The sequence below is a fragment of the Notamacropus eugenii genome, chromosome 6, assembly GCF_028372415.1.
Source record: "Notamacropus eugenii isolate mMacEug1 chromosome 6, mMacEug1.pri_v2, whole genome shotgun sequence".
NCBI lineage: Eukaryota > Metazoa > Chordata > Mammalia > Diprotodontia > Macropodidae > Notamacropus > Notamacropus eugenii.
The window spans coordinates 225,213,783-225,230,621 of record NC_092877.1 but is presented as its reverse complement, the minus strand read 5'-3'; the positions used below and the strand labels follow the sequence as shown (position 1 = coordinate 225,230,621).

The 16,839-nt window shown below is 38.0% G+C and overlaps 1 pseudogene; it reads left to right on the top strand.

Moving 5' to 3' along the window:
* The first annotated feature begins 6,695 nt into the window (after positions 1-6,695).
* LOC140512270 (ATP synthase F(0) complex subunit C2, mitochondrial pseudogene) lies at positions 6,696-7,157 on the top strand (annotated as a pseudogene).
* Positions 7,158-16,839: the final 9,682 nt, after the last annotated feature.

Genomic DNA, 16,839 nt, shown 5'->3' with positions numbered 1-16,839 from the left:
ACCTTGTGCTATGATGATGAGAATGAGAAAAATTGAAAATGAAGATGGTAATTGTTGTCTTGTACAGTAGATCTTTGGTTACTATTATTCTCCAATATTTTTATGACAGGTATTTGAGAGAAATACTTGGTCATTTAAATGATAAAACCTCTCTGTATCTAGGATACTTGAGATTTCCGCAGTAAGTTGCTGGCATCAATAAGACTGGATACTCTGGCTATTGTATGTCCAGACTCAGTGGAGTGTCACCATGGATTCCAGTCTTTTCAAGATTCTAGCAGGATATACTACAAGAAACAAGATGGTTCTCAATATCTGTACATTCTGAACATCTATACTAGTTGGTTAATAAACATTTATCAAGTGCCTATCATGTGTCAGGCATTGTGCTAAGCTCTAATGAATAAAAAAAGGCTAGATAGGCCCTACTCGCAGAAAGCTTACAGTCCAGTGGAGAAGACAACATATGAATAATCATGTATAAACAAGTTATAGCAGGATATGTAGAAAATAAGCAAAAGAGAGAAGGTACTACAATTAAAAAATGGGGAAAGACTTCCTATAAAAGATAAGATTTTAGTTGGGACTTGAAGGAAGGGAGGAAAACTAGGAAGAGGAGATGAAGAGAGAGATTATTCCAGACATAGAGGACAACCAGTGAAAATGCCCAGAGTCAGAAGATGGAGTGTCTTGTTTGAGGAACATTGAGGAGGCCAGTGTCATTGGACTGAAGAACATGTAGGGGGAAAGGATATAAAGTACAAGAAAACTGGAAAAGTGAGGGAAGGGGACAGGTTAGGAAGGGTATGAATGCCAAAAAAGAGGATTTTATATTTGTTTCTAGAAGTGATAGGGATTCACTGGAGTTTATTGAGAAGGAAGGTGACATGGCCAGACCTGAACTTTAGGAAGATCACTTTGACAGATAAGTGGAGGATGGACTGGAATGGGTAGCAATTGGTGATAGGAAGAACAACCAACAAGCTATTGCAGAAGTCCTGACATGATGAAGGCCAGGGCCAGCTTGGTGGCAATGTCAGGGGAGAGAAGCTAAGCTCATGACAGAGGTATTACAGAGATAAAGTCAACAGGACTTGGCAACAGATTGGAAATGGAGGGTGAGAGTGAGAAGTCAAGGATGATATCTGGGCAACTGAAAAGATGGTGATAACTTTCCCAGTATTAGGGACATTAGGAAAAAGAAAGAATCTGGGGAGGGAAGAAAGAAAAGTTCAGTTTGAGACATATTGCATTTCAGGACATACTATTGAGATTTTAAATAGGCAGTGGGAGATGTGTGACTGCAGGTCAACAGAGAGCTTTGGGCTGGATAAGTAGATTTGTGAATCATCGGCAAAGACATGATAATTGAATAGACGTGAGCTGATGAGCTTGTCAAGTGAAATAGCATAGAGGAAGAAGAGGGTCTTTGGGACAACCATGTTTAGTGACCTGGATGAAGATCCAACAAAGCATACTGAGAAGGAATGGCCAGACAAGCAGTATTGCAAAAACCTAGAAAATATCAAAGAGTAGAGGGTGATAGACAATGTAGGAAGCTATGGAGAGGTCAAGAAGTTTGAGGATTGAGAGAAGGCCATTGAGTTTGGCAATGAAGAGATTGTTAGTAACTCTGGACAGAACCATTTTGGGTGAAGGATGAGGTCAGAAGCCAGACTGTAGAAAGTTAAGAAGACAGTGAGAGGAAGGAAAAAGGCTACAAGAGGAGGGAGGCAAGACAAATCAATGAACATCATAGTTGTTTGTGTTGACTATTCAGGTTCTGACTGAATCCTGAGGATTTTTTCTCTGAAGACTGCCTAGGACTAATAAAGGAAAAGAGTAAGCTGAGAGTGAAACAGTAAGAGGATAGGCATAAATGAGATGTGAGATGTGCCTGAGGGGCAGCCAACAGCCTGTTGATTCCTGACCACTCAGAGCAAGATCTGGGAATGTTCCTTAATCTAAGATGGAAGACCTCTGAAACCATCTCAAGGAAATGATGGTTAATGCCATTATTACAGTATCCAGTAGTCTATTATCATATATAGTGTTGGTGCCCATGAGAAAGAAAAGACTTGGATGTGTAAGGATCACCAGATGCTGGACAAAAGAAATTACATTTAAAAAGACTACTTTCATCTGTCCATCTTTATATTACCAGTGTAAGCGTATGCCTAAGTATTCTTTAGGACACCAGCCAATCTTCACCAGTTGATGGAAAACAATACTTGGGCACTTACTACCTGCTAATGTACCCTACTGACATTATTGCCTTCTGTGTGACACTGGAAGAACATGAGGAAAGACCAAAGAAAATGTTGAATCATCTGGAGAAAGCTGGTCTCAAGCTCTCAAATGACGAGTGCCACTTTTACATACCTACTGTTAAACTACATGTAATTCCTTTCTTTGGCTAGAGCACTTCAAGAAGACCTGAGTTCAAATCTAGCCTGCAACAATACCTATGTGACCCTGGACAGGTCACTTAACCTGTTTGCCTCAGTTTCCTCAGCTATAAAATGGAAGTAATAATACTGTCTCTCTAGATTGTTTTGAAGATCAAATGAGATAATACTTACAAAGTGCTTAGCATAGTACCTGGTGCATAGTAGGTGCTATATAAATACTTATTCCCTCTTCCCCTCCCTGATCAGAGAATTCAGTTAATCAAACTTGTTACTGGGCTAAGTTATGGTAAACCTGTAGAAATGGTTGCACTTATCTCTATGTGACAATACTAGAGATATCCATGTGAAATGTGTCTTGCATGTAATTGCATCTGTTTATTATTGCGTATTTTAATAACTGTATATCTGAGTATGTTTTTTATCTTACTTTGCTATTATATCCATTTGGTTAATGATATTCTTTTAAATATAGGATTATGGATAATTTTTTTTGCTTTAATTATAATTAGTTTACAAATATCGCTAGTTAACTATGCTTTGCTTTTTTGTTTATTTTTGATGGTTGTGTACTGTGGATATTCAAATCCTTTTGACCTATGCATGTGCTATGTCTTGCATGTATTTAGACATACTGCTACTGAAGAACCCCATCAGGTGTATATTGCTATATCTATTACATGTACTGCTATGGTGTATTTGTTTTATTTTGTTTTCAGTTATACTATTGATCAGTTACCTGGGACATTGGAAAATATTTTTGTTGTTTTAAAGTGCTGATATCTGTGTATATTCTATTCAATTATTTGTGTCAAAGTTTTCCAGGCTGAATTTTGTAAGGGATTGTAAAAATTTGACCCAAGGGGGGAATATAACCTAAGGGGTAAGCCTGAAGCTTTTGGGGAACTGCATTTCCCTTTGAGTGAGAACAAAGCCTCTAGATCGAGCTGATATATCTTGCTCACAGTGGAAGAGTTCACTCTATTTTCTCATGGATTTTGATCTGTATCACTTTTCTGATTTAAGTTTGCATTTGCTTGAGTAAATGGGTTTACTTGCTATTTACTATTGTGACAATATTTTGGTAAGTAGCACTTATCAAAATGGGAATGAGTCATACCTCTGGATATAGGATTGAGAGATTATTCTTTACTCTTCTACCTTGATGGTTCAGCAATCTGGGAAACGTGTGACTTTGTTGCTTTTGAACCTAAAAAAATTGAGCTCCTTGACCAGCAATATTTAGGGGATAGGACTGATATAACTCTAGATAGATATAATCCCAGCATTTACCACAGTGCAAGCACTAAGACATGGAGTAGGCTGTTAATAAATGTTGATTGATTGATTGATTGATTCTAGTCTATTACCCTTCTTTCAGTGGAAAATTGAGCAGTCAGCCTCTTTGCCTCTTCTCCTATTTCAATTCCATGCAGGAATGGAATTCTGTTTTGGAGAAGGGTGGGCAAGACTTCAGAAATAGCTATCAGTGCCTCCCCAGGAGTTGCACAGACAGATACATCTTATATGGGCCACACACATCTTGCATTTGTAAAATGAAGGCACTAGACTAGTTCATCTTGAATGTTCCTCATAACTCCTAAAGTCTTTAATTATATTAACTAATATATAAATAGATACTGGGCAGCGTGGTTAGAGGTATTTCAGTATTATCTACTATGAAAAACCTTTGGAGGGAGAAACTGATGCGATGGACAGTGCAGTCAGTATATTTCCCCTAAAAAGCTATATAGAAGATGCCAGCAAATACAGTTTATCACTTTAGCTCTAACATCCACATTGTTATAAAAAGTGTATTACTTTTATATCTCCTAGAATTCAGCCACAAAATTACATTAATGAAACTGTAAGTTATAAGGCATTTATCCTTGTCTGTAGAGTAACTAGAGAGAAATCTGTGAGCATGTGTGTCCTTGGTACTATTTGTGCTTACGTATGGTTCATTGTGGATGCCTACTGAACACAATGTTATCCAGCAAACACCTGTTTGAGTGCATTGATAGCACTGTACGAGGGAAAGACACAAACATATAAAGGATTTGCATCATGGAGTTAGCAGCAAATCCAAGGCTCGTGAGTTTAGACAATTGTTAATTTCAGTCCTGCCTCTGACAATAACTAGCTTTATGAACATTGGGGAATCATTTAACTTTTCTGAGTCTGTTTCCTTCTCTGTAAAATGGGGATAATAATACCTGCCGTGTCTCCAAGGTTTTTGTAAGGATTGGATGACATAATGACTGAAAAAGCTTTTGGTAAGTGCTATAACAGTATAAGGTCTATTCTTTCTCCTAATATTTTCACCCTTTTTTTCTCCTCTACTTTTTCCTTCATCTTCTTGAGACTTGTGATTTCACAAACACATGTTGAACAAATATTTTTATCTCCTTAAAAAGGAACAAAAACTTAAACAACTGATAGATGTGGGCACACGTATTTACACATTGCAAAAATGTACATGATAACTAGACACAGAACATTTTATAATGCTACCATTAAAAGCATTTTGACTAATTATTTACTTTGCACTCCAGATTTCCAAAGCTCTAGTGTATTTTTTTCAGTCATGTTGTATATTTGAATTTAAATTTGAGAGAATTTCAGCTCCTTCTTAGAATAAATTTCTTCATTAGGCATGCCCTGCCTTTCTTGTAATGTATAGCATAGATGTTCTGCCATATGTTGCCATCTGTTTTCAGTGAATATATGCAAAATATTTTAACATAAAATGATGGGTTAGTGAGCATATTCAGGCCCTGTATGCCACTTTATGGTGGCCTTGACTAATGAGATATTCATCTAAAAAGTGGATCATCACTTAGTTGGTGAAGAAATGAGCAGCAAAATTATCACAGCTAAGAGCCCAAATGTGGTCTTGGACTATAAAGAACCTCTGGAGAAATAGACCAGCTATCAGTACTGGGTAGAGACAGGGGTTTTATTTTTTAAACTTAAGAATCAACTACAAGAAGAAAACTAGAACCCTTTATGTCTAAAACATACATTAGTCCCAAGGAGTAATTTGAGGATCGTAGAGGTTATTTGCCTAATGTCACGTAGCTAACACAAGTGTCTGGAGTAAGGATTTAAATCCAGGTTTTATTGTTAAATTCTAATATGGCAGAGTTAAAGAATGGGCACATTAGGAGGGCAGAATTCATATAGAACAATTATCATAACTTCACGTATCCAGAGGTCTGTGGTAAAGATATCCAGTGCACCAAATGCTGAAGTTCCTTCAGAGAACCATAGATCACATGGGGATGGGGCTTAAGGAGAGCATCAGTCATTGAAATTCACAGCAACTCTCTAAACTTCACTTTACTCAATAAGCAACACTGGGCAAGTCACTTAACCTTGTTTGTCTCAGTTTCCTCATCTGTGAAATGAACTGGAGAAGAAAATGGCAAACCGCCCTACTATTCTTGTCAAGAAAACCTCAGAAGAGGTCAAGAAGACTTGAATACAACTGAAAACAACTAAACAACAATGCTATTTTGTTTCTCAAGACTTTTTAACCAGACCAGTACTCAAAGTAGCCAAACTAATTTTTGTTTCATCAACAAAATTTAGTAGAAGTAAGTTTCTTATTCGGATATTCTTATTTGAACTTGCATATATTCAGGACTTCTCCTTGACTGTGGTCTTTTTGTGATTGCATTAATTGCTAAGTTATCTCTGCAAGCTAAGAATCTAGGATTTGGAAAAATGTGGATAACTGCTAGAGTCAGTCAAAAATATTTGTTAAGTGCCTACTATGTGCCAGGCACTGTTCTAGACCTGAGAATACACGATAAAGACAGTTCCTGCTCTCAAGGAGCTCAAACACGCAAACAACTATGTACAAATAAGCTATAGAGAGGATAAATAAAAAATAGAGGGAAAGCACCCAAATAAGTGGCAAGAGCAAGAGAAGAAAGAAGTTTCAAATCAGATAAAAAACTTCTGAATTGTTGAGAGTCAATTTTATGAAACAAAAAAGAAATGATTGCCTCATTTCTGTCCTTCTTCTTCCATGTTCCTCTGCCCCACCAAACAGGACTAATACAGATAACACAAATCCCAACGTAATAGCTATCAAATTTGTCCCCCATATTTTTATTAAGATGAAAGCTAAGATAGTCTCTCAGTTCTGGGTCTGAAGTTGGTCAGGGTTGCCATTTTGCTGCCTCAAGGAGCCTTGAATGGTGTTAAGTTTTACCTGGAAGCTCTCTGTCTCCTCTGTTCTGCCTGCAGCTCTTCAGCTTTGCCTCTCACCCCCTGAGAATGTCAACCTGGGCCAAGTTGATCTCTACCGTTGCCCTTGTGAGGGGCAGTTCTCAGCTGCTGAGTAGATCGCTATCTGCAGTGGTGCTAAAACAGCCAGAGGTTCAGACGGATGAGAACCTCAGCATTTTGGCAGCATCAGGTCCCTTGACATCACTTGTCCCCAAATGTGAATTCCAAACTAGTGCCGTCTCAAGGGACATTGACACAGCAGCCAAGTTCATTGGGGCTGCCACTCTGGGGGTGGCTGGCTCTGGAGCTGGTATTGGGACTGTGTTTGGAAGACTCATGATTGGTTATGCCAGGAACCCCTCCCTGAAGCAGCAGCTCTTTTCCTGGGCTTTATCCTGTCTGAGGCCGTGGGGCTCTTTTGCTGATGGTGGCCTTCCTCATCCTCTTCGCCATGTGATGGAACCATTTCTATCCCCCAACAGTTCTGAATGTTCCTCCTTTTCCTCCTGATCCTTACATGTCTCTTCCAGCCTATGTATACCTCCCCTTCCATCTTGCCAGGCAGTCCTGGGGAAAGCCACAGGCTCAGGGTTTGACAGAGGGAAAGCAAATAAACACTATCTTAATAAAAGAAAAAGATTTACTTAGAAGTGGGCTCATAATGAGATTATCTATCCAGGGAAAAGTAAGGGAATTACCTGCATAATTCTCCATTGAGGAGGATCCAGCAAAAGAGTCCTACCAGGGAACTGGAGCTAAGAGCCAGATGTGGAGATATGCAACCACATGGGAATCAGATGGAGCTGCCAGTCAGAAAAAATGGATTTTCATGTTGAGGGCATGTGCACAGTTTTTATGGAAAGGTACCACACCTTCATATTTGTGTTTCTGTAAAACCCCAGTAATTAATTGTCTTGGAGGAGAGTCTACATGAATACTTTGGTGGTTCTAAAGATGGCAAAATCTTGGTGTGAGGATGATTTACTTGCAGTCTCTTTATGCAGAGTTGTTGGTAAATCAGATGTTCCCTTACTCCATTACTGTGGGTGCATTCTTTCATTTTTTTTTAAAAGAGTCAGTCAGGGTTAAGTGTCTTGCCTAGGGTGACATAGCCAGTAAGTGTCTAAATCCAGATTTGAACTCAGGTCCTTCTGACTCCAGGGCCAGTGTCCTATCCACTGCATCGCCCAGCTGCCCTGTGTGCACTCTTCCTGAAGCTGTTCTCTTAATTAAGGAGCAAATCCTTTCCTTATAGAGGAGGTACATTGTTTAGTTTGAGTATCTGTGTTTTCCTACTAGCACTTTTCAAATAAGATCTCAAGGATCATTTGCAAGTAGAAAAATACCTTGCTTCCATTTCTCTGAGTTGTGAATCTGGATCTGAAATTGGCAAATAGACCTAATCCCAGATGATTTGGGGAGAAAGGGAAGGTTATAGTCTTTGAGTCATTTTAAGAGGTACATATCCTGGTCACTGTGACATAAAGTCTTCAAGAGCATTCATATCTGATAGTAACAGAAAATATTGTCACATCCTTGAGTCAATAGGCAAAAACAGTAATGACCCCAGTAAGAAATGGGACCAAAATAGCCCTGAGGCATTAAGGTTAACATGTGGTTAATGACGTGGCTATGTTCTGCCTTCTTACTTGGCAGGTACCTTTTGCCTTTGGTATTTGGAGCACCAGTCAAAGGAAGGTGGTATTTCCCAAATGCTATTTCTTGCTGAAACATTAGCACATTAATGACATTTCAGGAAGAACACAAAGCTATTTTGTTTTTTTCTTGTACATCTGAGAAGGTAAAACACCAGTTTTCAGACAGACCCAGAATTTTTATCATTTCAAGGTAGTCAGATCTTAAAGGTACCACAAAATTATAATTTGCAAACTTTCATTGATTCCATTGTGATTTCATTTCACAACACTTGATAGATGAAGAGTTGGTCTATTGTTTTTTCAGATACAAAGCAAATTCAGATTTCTGAGACTTGTTACGCTTGGTCCTAGAGGGCGGAGCTCAAATGAATGGATGGAAGTTATAGGGAGGTAGACTGAGACTTGATATTTAAAAAAATGGAAATTGTAGCTTTCCAAAAACAGAAGGTGTTATCAAGGGATGATAGTAAGTTTCCTGTCACTGGAGGTATTTAAGTGGGAGACTAATTGTTGGGGATATTTTAAAACACATTTCATGCTTCAGGGAGTGCTTGGATAGAGATGGCCTCAGATGTTCTTCCCACAACTCAATAATTCTTTGGTTATAAAATATATACATAAAATATTCTGTTGCTTTTGAGACTGAAAAATGTGGGATGAGATATATTATTTTAGTTATAGCCCATCTTTCATCATATGACCAAAGACTTAGAGCTAAAAGGGATCCTTGGGATCATTTAGTCTAACCTTTTCATTTTGCAAATGAAGATTATGAAGTTCTGAGACATTGTCACATTGTCTCTGCGTGTTACATTGGAAGCAATTATCAAAGTTGGGATCTGATCTTAGGTCCCCTGACTCTAAAAAACTGTGCTCTTTCCTCACATATTTCTGTCTTCTGCTACATTCTCATGTTCTATAAATCTCTTTATTTAAATAGTGAAAACTTGAATATGGAATAGATAGATTGTATGTTGCAAATATCTCCTTTTATAGTGTGGAAACTTTCGGAGACACTGAAATATAAAATTGGATTTAATGTCTAACTTATTGACTGGTAGGAGATGTATCCATTGAAGGCTGTAAAAAAATCAACCTGTTATCACTGTATCCTTAATGATTCATATTAATTGTATTAATGGTTCATGATAATTCTCATTGGCTACTCTCTGTAGTAGTACTTGTTACAGAAGAATAGAGGGAGAAAAAATATTGCTATCAAACATTCTGATGAAGAATTGCATTAAAGTCTTAGGGAAAGGTTCCAAAAGGCAAATGTGGAATTTACTAAATGCCAGTTGTATCTTAATGATGAGTTTGAATATTTCATTACATAACTATTTAATTTCGTTCTTTACAATTTACTACCAGTCTTCAAATATCATGTGCTGAAAATATGGGAGCAGACAACACTAAAAAATTTGCACTTTATCTAGGTGAGAGGGATTCTTTAAAATTCATTGCTAGAAATGAGTGCTGCACAAAATGATTGAGTGTAGCAATGGTATCCCAGCTTACTTACAGTTTTATGACTTTAAAAATAATTTTCCAGAAATTATCTTACTTAATCATTACAACAAGCTTCTAGGACAAGTGTCACTACTGCCCCCCACCCCATTTTACAGATTAGGAAACAGTTTCAGAGGGCCAGTTTTGTGATACTTATGTTGACCACTTGCAATGTTTAATTTTTTCTGTCTAGCTTTCAAGAGGTTTATTTACCCATCATAATCTGATTTTGCAGGTAGTACATTTTATATTAAATACCAAAGTAAATTTAGCAATTCAATTCAATGAAAACTTTCCAACTGCTTATTTACATGCAAATTACTGTGCTAAGCACTTGGACTACTAGGGAAAACAAACACATTCCACCTGTGTATGTGTGTGCAAAATAAGTAGGGTGTCAGGAAAGGCCTCCTCTAAAATGGGACAACTGAGTTGAATTTTGAAGGAAACTAAGAATTTATGTCATGGAGGCAGGGGGAAATTCAGTGCAAAGGTGTGGAGGCTGGAAATGAGATACCAAATTTGGAGACCAGGAAGGAGACCAATTTGTCTGAAACAGAGAGAGCATGATTGGGAGGGATGTAAAATAAGTTTGGAGCCATCATAAATCCAAAAGAATGTAAGCTTCTTGAGGTCAGGACTGGGTTTTTTTGTTTTTTGATTTTTGTCTCACCAGCTTCTAGCACAGTAGTTATTGAATAAATGCTTATTGCTTAATTGAAATGTAGACTAGAACCAGACTAGTCCCAGTGTTTTATTTACTACCTATGTGACCTCAGCCTAGTCATTCTGATGACGTGCTTGGTTGCATGTACTTGGGCCCCAATTCTAAAATCACCTTTCTCTTTAAAAATCACATTTCTCCCTAGCTTCAAAATACTATCCCAGGCAGATTCTCCCAAGCTCGAGGACACAGCCTGCCCTTGCAACAACCATTTTCTCCCTTCCTGCTGTAGTAGCCAGCTGCACCTGTAGAACTGCTTAGGCTTAACTAGCTGTGTACTGGCTTAACCAACTGTGCACTCGGTCATAATGATGTAATGACCAATCATATATGTATCCTAGACTTAGACTTACCTATACTCCCTTACATTAATCTTGTCTAACAAGACATTGACGAGAGAAACCTGGTTTTTCCTGGTCAGCCCTGACCACTGATTGACTTAGTGACATTTCAGGCCTAAAACCACACCTCCAGGTAGCCTCCCCTTGGGCTATTTCCAGATGAAAATGCTTGTGCAGTAGATACCAAAAGTGCATGTTCCTTTAATAACTGACCACTCCTTAACCACTCCCTAATCTCACCCCAAAACACCTACTTAGCATATTTGGCACAATCGGTACTATAGAATATCCTATATAAACTTTCCCTGTACCCATTTAAGGTTGCAGGTTCCCTAAGAACTCTTGCCCATTGAAAAGTGTAGTAAATCTTTACCTTGACTTCAACAATGCTTGAGCTCATGAATTCTTCTCCAGACAACTTGCCCCTGGTACCCTGGTCTTTGTGGGGGTCTCACACCCCATCAATTTCACTTTCTATTATTCTTTTCAACTTTGAAATTCTGTGATCACTGCTATTATCCATGGTACTTTGCTAGAAAAATGTTTGTGAACCTTGTAGAGAAGATATTACACAAGTAGGCAGCATTCTTAAGTACCTAAAATTTTATACTTTTATATCAAGTGTGACCAAGTAAAAGATGGGAAAAAAGAAATCCTTGTTCTTCAACAGCTTTAATGAAAGATCTTTAAAGGCTGAAAGCAGGTTATTAAATTTGGTTTCAAAGGATTCCTTACATTACCTTTAAGGTTTTCATTTTATTTTAAAAAATTCAGTTGCATCAAAGAAATCCATGTTCTCTTCACTCTTGTTATGAATAAAGAAAAATGACTGCTTTGTCTTTATACCCCTAAATGCCCTCTGAACTTTTTTCCACATTCATTAGTTCAAATGTTTTTCTCTACTTTCTTTTTATTGGATTCAGAACTGATATGGTAAAATATATTTTGATCGTTTATTAGATCTGCAAATTGAATTATGCACTTATGCAAGTCGTATTTGTCCTTTACACATAAATATTATATAAAATTTGGTCATATGTTTCATTTGCTTACTGCTCTGTGACTTGTGGAGACACAGTTTTACTTTTGCCTAATGAATAACATCTGGGAGAACAAAACAATGGACATATTGTTGCATTTTACTAAGCCTATTTTATATTAATATATCCCAAGACACCACAATAATGATATTTTGTTTACTATATAGGCTGATGTAGAGGAAAGAATGCTGGATCCAGAGTTAGAAGGACTGGCATCACTCTACTATTTACTAGCTACACGAATGTGGGCAAGGGGCATCATCTTTCAGATCATCAGTCAGTTTCCTCCTCTGTAGGATGGGGATAATTAGAGAAAAACAAGTGCCTGCTTGATACTGAAGAATGAACACTGCCTCTGGAGTCTGAGTATCTTAATTGGGCTCATACTTGTTATGCGAAATGCTTGCTTGACTTTTGTAAATTCTTTAAACCTCCCCGGTCCTCAGCTTCTTTATTTGTACAAAGAATGACTGGGACCGGATGCCCTCTGGCATCCCTTCCAGCATGAGATATGATTCTATCTCACAGTTTTGTCTTGAGGAGGAAATGAAATGTATTACATGTACTATAGGTGAGACACTTAGTAAACCTTATGGCGTATAAACATGAATTACTACTGCTATTATTACCACAAGACTTTGAACATCCATTCTTCGTGGTGTTGAGAGAAACATATTTGAAAGCCCACAATGAAAAAAACTAGGAAATGTGCTAAAGAGAATAGGGTCAGAAATCTACTAGAAAAGAGAACATTCTAGTTCATAAATAGGTCTAAGGAACTATCATTTTCATGTTGAGAATAAAATGGCCTGGTTTTTCCTTAGTTGTTACTGGAGTAGAAGCAAGAGAGTGTGGGTTCCATATGTAACATGAGGGCTGTGACTGCAGTTTTTTGGTTTGTATGGGGGAAAACCAACCTATTAAGAGCTAGCACATCTTTAAAAATTATCTTTTAACCCTTTGTGCTCATTATTTGTTCAAATAACAACCAGTGTTCTTACAATTTTTTTCTTGGTCACATGCCACAACATCTCCAGCTTTTTCCCACACATATGCATTGAGATAGTGTTCTGTTTATTTTGTTTCTAATATATTTTTATTTATTTAATTAAATATTTCCCTATTATATATGAACATATACATATATACATATACACACATGCATGTATATGTATAATGATGTGTATATTACATACATATACATACATACACATGTGCACTCATACACTCATATATATATGTTATATATATATAAATTTAACATTTACTTTTCAAAGATTTGAGTTCTAAATTCCCTTCCTCCCAGTCCTCCTTTACCCCTTAAAAAGGCAAGCAGTATGATATCAGTTGTACATGTGAAACCATGCAAAATATATTTTCATATTAGCCATGTTATAAAAGAAAACACATAATGCACACATACACATACACACACACATACATAAAACCCAAGAAAAAAGAAAATGGGAAAAGTATGTTTCAATCTGCATTCAGAGTTCATTGGCTCTCTCTCTGGAGGTGGATAGCTTTTTTTCCCATAATTCGTTTGGAATTGTCTTGGATCATTGTCTTGATCAGAGTAGATAATTCTTTCAGAGTTGATCATTATTACAATGTTGCTGTTACTATGTATAATGTTCTCCTTGTTCTGCTTACTTTACTTTGCATGAGTTCATATAAGTCTTCCTTGATTTTCTGAAACCATCTTGTTTGTCATTTCTTATAGCACAATGGTATTCCATTACAATTATATACCATAACTTGTTTAGCCATTCCTTAATTGATGGCCATCCTCTCAATTTCCAGTTCTTTGCCACCACAAAAAGAGCTGCTATGAATATTTTTATCCATATGGGTTCTTTTCCTTTTTCTTTGATCACATTAGGATATAGTCCTAGTAGTGATATTGCTGGGACAAAGGGTACATAATCTTTTACTTTGTTTTATTGTTTTTCAATGTGTCCTTGAGTCATTAGCTTCCACTTGCCTAATTCTAATTTTTAAGGAATTATTTTCTTCAGTAAGCTTTTGTAATTCTTTTTCCATTTGGCCAATTCTGTTTTTTTAAGATGTCACTTTCTTTGGCATTTTTTGGTACCTCTTTTACCAAGCTGTTAATTGTCTTTTCATGATTTTCTTCCCTCGCTATAATTTCTTTACCCAATTTTCCTCTACCTCTCTTATTTCATTTTGAAAATCATTTTTAGCTCTTCTGGGAATTCTTGTTGGGCTTGTATCCAATTCACAGGGTTTTTCCTTTGATAATTTCCTTGTAGTTGTTTTGACATCATTGTCTTTGTTTAATATTTGTGTCCTATCTTCCCTGTTACCACAGTAGCTGTATACAGTCAGATTCTTTTTTGTTGTTGTTTTCTCATTTTCCTAGCCTATTTCTTGGCTTTGAACTTTATGGTAAAGGTGGGTTGTCATCCTGCTGTTAGGGGTTGGAGCACAGTTCCTCAAGCTTCAGATATTTTTTGCACTGCTGTTTTCAGAGATAGTTCTGGGGTGTGGAAGTTTTCACTGCTTCTAAGGTATGTGATCCAGGGAGAGATGTCATCAATGCTCTCCTACTTTGCACTCTGGTTCTTACCCAGGAAGGGAATCTGATCCCTTGTAGCCTGAAGTGATATTGTTCATCAGGGCCCTAGTTCCTCTCCACTTGGAAGTGGGTATAAGTGATGGAGCGACTAAACTGTGTCCAGTCTTGTGCCAGTGCTAGCACAAAGGTCCCCTGTAATCTCTTTCTGACCAGTTGCCTGATCTTTTCACTTTCTCTGGTTTGAGAATTCCCTAAATTACTGCTGCTGTTGTGTTTACCACTAAGTTCTATTATTGGTGTTACATTCCCGTGGATTCCAGGCTAGCCTCCACCACTGCGTCGTTAACCTCTCCTTCCAACCTCCTAAGTTGTCTTGGACTGGAAGAATGTTGCACCTTAATCTTTTGTTGACTCTGCTGCTTCAGAATTTAATTTGACACATTATTTTGTATTGTTTGAAGTAGAATGTTGGGAGAGCTCAGCTGTAGTGTTTTTTCTACTCTGCCATCTTATCTGTTTACCCCCAGAAAGCCCCATAGTGTTCTATTATCTAAAAAAATAATTTTTTGAGCTTTGAAAATTCTGTAGTCTGCCTAAATTCTCCTTTTCTTTTTTCTTCAGCATTTTTTTGGGTCTCCTTTGGTAAGGTGTGGACCTGCTTTTCATGCTTTTCTTGCATCTCTCTCATTTCTCTTCCCAGTTTTTCCTCCACCTCTCTAACTTGATTTTCAAAATCCTTTTTGAGCTCTTCCATGGCCTGAGCCCATTGACTATTTATTTTGGTTGTTTGGGATACAGAAGCCTTGACTTCTATGTCTTTCCCTGATGGTAAGCATTGTTCTTCCTCATCTGAAAAGATGGGAGGAGATATCTGTTCACCAAGAAAGTAACTTTCTATGGTCTTATTTTTTTTCCCTTTTCTGGGCATTTTCCCAGCCAGTTACTTGACTTCTGAGTTTCCTCTCCACACCCACCTTGCCTCCAGTTCTGCCCAGCTAGTGCTTGGGGTCTGAGATTCAAATGCTGCTTCCCAGCCTCAGGGCTTTGGGTGGGGGCAGGGCTGCTATTCAGTGTGAGATTAAGTTCAGGTGCTCAGGTTGGGGCAGTGCCACCACATGGAGTTTAGTTCCCTCAGGGGGTTTATGTGGAGACCTTCAACAATGGATCCTAGCTCCTGCCTGCTTTGGGAGCTCCTGTTTGCTGCTGCCTCCACTGCTGCCTCCCAAGGGGGCCTGAGTCATTGGGACACCCCACTCCCCTCTCAGCGAGCCAAAAAGCCCCTCTCACTGACCTTTGCTTCCGGTGGGTGGAGGGACCTGCTCAGCAGCTGGAGATTCTGTCCCTGAAGCCTGCTCGGATCTTCTCCTCTCAGTGCTGCTCGTCAAAGCCAGGGCTGGGCTCTGCTCTAGGTCCAGTGTGCGAGGGACCTTTAGGGTCAGTTTTTCAGGTTTCTCTGGAAAAGAAATCTCCTCTACTCTGTTGTTCTGTGGCTTCTGCTGCTCCAGAATTTGTTGGGAGTTCTTCTTTACAGGTATTTTATGGGCTGTGGGTTAGGAGCTAGCATATGTGTATCTTTCTACTCTGCCATCTTGGCTCCTCCCCCCATCCTTTTCCTTTTAAAATTTTTGGGAACTGATGTACACTCATCTTTGAATAGCCAATGTACCCTCAGAGCAGGGGCTATTTAACTCCTTGTCTTTATGTTCTCAGGACCTATCACAATGCCTGACACATTACAGTAGAATGATAAAAGTCTGTTGGTTGAATTCTCATATAGAGTCACTAGCATGTGTTTTATTATTAATCTTTTCTGTTTATATGCTTCCTTGTTTTGGCACCAGTCTTTGAGAAAGTAAATATTCATATAACAAAGGCCTTGTTGGTCTGTTTTTCTTTTCTTAGGATATGATATTTAATATTGCTAGCTACCTCAGAAATACCAGGCTTGGGATGAAATCTCCTTGGCATTTTATAAAATGATTTAATGGTACCATAAGTCATATAATCCTGTAGGTTTCTTTCCTGGAGGCATCAAAGGAACCATATCTGTTAAGTGGTTAGAAGTTCTTATAGTCAACAAAGAAAGAAATGAACCTGGGGTTCCAAGACTCATCAAAAACATTGTTTTATGTCATAAGTACTGAAGATGCCATCATGGGGACAAATCCTTTATACATTGATTAGGAGAGGAAAGGCAAAGCTATATCTTTTCCTCTTCTTTTCACCCTTTACCCCCCATGAATAGAAAATAAAATCATAAACCTGTGGGATTTGACATTAGAACCCATCCTCTCTCTTTATCGCAACATATTTGGGTAGCTAATACATTGTGTTGGTACAGTACTCCTGACTTCACATTTCACTGGAGAACTATAATA